The sequence below is a fragment of the Sciurus carolinensis genome, chromosome 2 (assembly GCF_902686445.1).
Source record: "Sciurus carolinensis chromosome 2, mSciCar1.2, whole genome shotgun sequence".
In the NCBI taxonomy this organism is placed as follows: Eukaryota; Metazoa; Chordata; class Mammalia; order Rodentia; family Sciuridae; genus Sciurus; species Sciurus carolinensis.
In genome coordinates this window covers 74,463,536-74,468,768 of record NC_062214.1, presented here as the reverse complement: position 1 = coordinate 74,468,768, position 5,233 = coordinate 74,463,536, and positions in this window count along the sequence as shown.

Here is a 5,233-nt window from a genome sequence, read left to right as displayed (position 1 = left end):
GACTTAAACTGGGTCTCTGAAAGTCTAATACTCCATCAGTTTTCCCTGTAGCACTCAGAGGGAGATTTCTAAAGCATCTCAAACATGCTACTCTGGTCTAAACTCCTCAGCATCTCCCCATTCCTAACAGATGAAGTCTTTCCTCCTAAGACTACCTCATCCCTGTTTTCTCCAGCCTCATTCCTCATCATCACATGCCCCATAGTTTGTGCCCCCACCATGAAGAACTTCCTAGTTATAACATTTCCTAAGGCAAGTGTTTTAGCCAATTTTCCACTAGTATAAAAATAAGTGAAACTGGGTAATTAGGAAGAAATAAGATTTATTTAGCTCATGGTATTGGAGGTTCAAGGGTATGGCACTGGCTTTGGTTCAGATCCAGTAATGACTCCACGTCAGATGGTGTTATAGTGGGAGTGCATGCAAGAGGGAGAGTTCACATGACAAGATAGGAAGCCTGGGTGAACAGAGGGGCCAGACACTCTCTTATAATCCACTCTTGAGGAACTAATTGAACTCTCACAAGAATTGCTTAATTTCTTCTGAGGGCGGAACTCTCTGTGACCTAATCACCTCCCGCCACCTGTCAACAATGCCTCACAGAGAACCAAGCTTTCAACATGTGAACCTTCAGGAGGCACACCACATCCAAACCACAGCAGCAAGGGACATGCTTTGTTCTCTTTTCCTTCCACCTACCTCCTTTAGGTACCACCTCATCCACTGAATTTCTACTATTCTTCACATGTGCCTTTCTTAATCCATCTGAGCCAGAAGGCCCTCCCAGTAGTCTATTTAATGCTCTGTACTTTCCTCTATCTTGTGCTTACCAAGGTTTGTTGGCGTCATCTAATTACGTGCCTGACCTCCCAAATGCTGTGCAAGCTCCATGGCAGGCATCCTACCTGATTCATTGTCCTATCTGTTGTGCCAGCAGAGTGCACAGAACAGAGACAATATTCTGAAAAATGCCTGCATAGCTGAATAACTTCCTACCATCTCATGTGGTGGAGAAAACACTTCTTTATGTTAATGCTCAGTTACTTAGAAATCATGAAGATGATGAATACATGAGTCATCCTATTTCAATCAATAGAAATACGAGTTACCATTGATTAACTAAATGCTGTCCACACATTTCACTATTCAGACCAAGAAGGGAAGGTAAACAAGTTGGATTTTGGACTAAAGTTTTATTTTGTCAAAGGCAATTCTGTGGGTTTTTCTGGTCCATGCACTTTCCACCACCTTTTGTTGCAGTCATCGTAAAAACTACCCTGGGTTTTACTCACCTTCCAGGTGTCCCTGCCTGCTTTAATATTCTATGAACTCTATGGGCGACATTTTAAAGAATGGAATTAAGAAAGGTCTCAGATGAAACATGAATGATTGGCATTAGTAATATCTCAACGAGTCACTAATATAAGACAAACATGGGCAGGGCTGCCAGCCCTTGCTGAATCAAGGTTTGTGGACCAAGAACAATGATGATCCATTTCTCCATGTGCAGATGGGAATGACAAGGGCCTCCTTTTAAATAAAGAAAAATATCCAAGCAATCAGGATTGGGCAAGCTTGATGGTCCCTCTTGGTGTCTGTTCAGCCAGATCAAAGAGGTAATCTCTCTATGGGCCAGACAAAGTCTATAGAAGTGGGCACTTCCATGCAGTGTCTCTACATTGGTGTTCTTTTCCTTGTTCAACTGTGGACTGCATTAAAGTTCAGGGAACTTAGGAACTTGCTCAAGGGTTTCTGTGAACCAGTGTAAGATCCATGCACAAATTCAGTCACAGTGACCTCAAGTCAATGTCTTAAATCCTTTTCCCTCACTTGGCTGGTCTAATTACTTCAGAGGTAAGTAAAGGAAGTAGGGGAGGATGCGGGCACACTGCAGATGACCAAAGTATAAACTAACTCAATTCCGTGCCCTTTCACTTAAACCAGGGTTCAGCCACTTTTCAGAAAATTGTACATCTCATTTTCCTGCTGGAGAAAGAGGCTATGCATGCCCTCTCACCACACCCTCTCTCACCAACTAGGCTGTGATGAATTTTGAGCACAGCTGGAACCTTCGGACTGACCACAGGCTGGCTCAACATCCACTCTGCTCCACAGCAAGGTGCACTGGCACCATCTTCCTCATTTCCACAAAAGACATGGCAGCGTCTGCTCTGAGAGAGGAATAGGAAAGACCTCATTCACTCTATCTTCCTGTCACCAGTGAAGAACCAAGACCCTTTCTCAAGGATCTCATCCAGAGTGACACACTTAGCCCACAGCACAAAGCCACAGAGTAAATGGAATACAGTTTTTCTACTCAGCAATTTCTATTTTTGTTTTGCTAAGACTGTCTGGGTTTATCTCATTTAACAGCAAAATATTCTAGGAAGCTGAGAGGTAACTGGAGTCAAGGTTTTAAGCAGATCTCAGGGGTCCTAATTTCCTTGACTCACTTAATATGGTAAAAATTCATGCATCTTATTTATAATAACATGTTTCTGGGTCTTTTAAAATACAGAAGTGCTATTATTAAGACCTCTTTGACACTATTGAATTTTCTCCCTAAACCATTTATAAATGTTTGCTTTTAAAGCCATGGTCTGTGATGTGCATTCTGTGTGGTGTGGTGCAATTATGGGAATGTGCAAATTATATTCTCAGAGAATCCATCCTTCCCTGCATCCTGGCTCATCTTCATGTACAGTCAGAGCAGCTGTTGGCAGCAGTTGTCAGACTCTGTCAAGCCACCAGGACTTGTTAACAGCAGCCCTGACATTGACAAGGCCCCTTCTAATTTGTGAAAGATTTTTCCATGTACAATTTTTTTGTTGTTGTTTAATCATCAGAAACACCCAGCAGAGTACTCTTTCAACATCAGGGAAGTTTCAGGTACCTGAGGAACCTGGCCAGGTGCACGGTCAAGAAGCAGACCGAGAGACATTAATTCATTCTTTCCTCCTGTCTGGGGCTCTGACTTCATCCTTTCATTCACAGGGGGGTCACAGGTACCACCTTACTGCCAAAGGCCACAGCTACTTGTCATTCTACTAGGAAAATCCAAGAACTGTGTTTCCTGGCATAGAGCACACTGCCTAGGAATGCAGGGAGGAAACATGACTGACTCAGGAGATTTTTCCAGATTTATAGGAATCCGCAATCTAACTTGCACCCCAGAAAAATCAGCCTTGATGTGCACATATCATTTATCTGCACATAAACATCAATACATTTACTTATATAGAAGAGAAGAAAGAAGACATAAAAGCACTTTATTAATAAAGTTAAGACATGCCATGCCTACCAACCTCATTAGACAGCTAAGCTGGTCTCAGCAGCCTGCTGAGGCTGAGAGGTGATTTCATTCCTTCATTATTGACTGTATTTGTTCTAATGGTTTCCTGCCACTTCTGTAATTATACATCCATATAGAGGTCACATATCTTGTGAGCATCTGTCTGGAGGAAGAACAGTGCATGTTGGATAAGAATCTCATCACACTGGAGTTTTTCTGAGCTCTTTACTCATGGGTACATACCAATTAATGGTATGATTCAGCCCCAAGTCAGAGCATAAGCCAGTTTTTTCATCTTTAATTCTTCTGCTGAGAAGTTAAATACACTGGCCATGATGTGACCCTTAAAGATAATGTATCATCTTATTTCTCTTCTGCTTCTTATCTTCTGTTACCTAGTAAGGGTTGAGTATGTTGAAGGGGATCTGATGCATAGCCAGCAGGGCCCACCCTGAGGTCCCTAGAGGACAAACTATATGTGCAAGGTCACAGCTCACTTCCCCTGAGAACCAACAGCCTGAATAAAGACAAGAGTAAGGAGGAGCAGAGCATCTAGAGAGTGTGGCCATTGGGATGTCCTGGGTTCTGTGCAGAAACAGTTCCTTGCCATCCCTTGGAAAGAAATACTGTGAACTGACCTCATTGGTACTCACAGTACTTAAGAATTGGCTGCCTTCTCTGCAACTAAGCTGATAGAGAAAAGCATCCCTCTGCCTTTATGCCAAAGCACTGCACCTTACTACTGTGGTTTGTTTCCCTACTATAAAAGCTTGGAGACTGTGACTAAGAGGAAACTCAGAAGTAATCAATTATGAGATTGTGTTGCCTCACTCCCCCACTCCCCACACAATAGCTTAAGAGACCTCAGGTGACAGTTCAATTTATCCAGAATGACTTTAATTCACACCGGCTAAACAATACCAGGAAAACAGCATCCAAGTGGGGAGGCATGTGCCAGGAAGGAGATGGACTTTCTAAGCAGCAAAGGAAATCACCAGGATTGATGGACCTGGGAGCAGAATCCAGAGACTGGCACTCTGTTCAGCACAGGCAGAGTTTCAAACAGGATTTGAGCTCACATTTAAAAATAGATTATGCCATATGCAAATCTTGATTCTGTTTTGTTTGTTTGCTTTTTTAAATTTTTTTTTACTTCTTACTTGGGCCATTTTCTCACAAGCAATCATTGGTCAGAGAGGAGCACTGCTGAGATGTGCAGCCCCAATTGGACCCAGGTCCAGTAACAGCCTGTGTGTCCCTGGGACTGAAGTTGACAGGTAGTTGTCTATTCTATGTAGGATCACTCTGAGGCTTTTCTTCAGGTAGAGTGATATTTCTCTGCATTCATGTCCATCAAAAACAACATAATGAGATTTCTAAGTGTGAGTAAAGGATGCAGTCATAGATCACCTAATAATATTCTGTAAAATGCTTTGCTAAGTGATTTTGTCCTTACATGAACATAAGAGTACATTTGCACAAACTAAAGCAGTCTGATGTCAGCCGGTGATAAAATCTTATGGGACCATTGTAGTATGGACAGTCTCTTCGTTGAAATGCATTATGTGTGCATGACTACATTTCTGGAAATTTAATGAAAAGACCAAGCCCACTTCATTCCTTTATTTTATTTTCCTAGATTCTACAAACTATTTAAAATTCTAGCCTCTAAGCCATTTTCCATAGGAAGCAGCTGGAGGATGTAGGAAAAATCAACCCAGGAAAAAGGAGACTTGGGTACTACCTCAGGGTATATTCAAAAGTTGTTTGTCACAAGGGAGAAATATTGGACTTGACCTGCAAGATTCCATAAACTCAAACACCAGTTGCAATAGATTTACCTAATAAAAATGCAAAAAGTAGAAAAGCACCCAAGGTCCATCTTTAAGAAAAATAATTTAAAAGGTTGAGAAAGACATCCTATGCGAATGCTATATATAA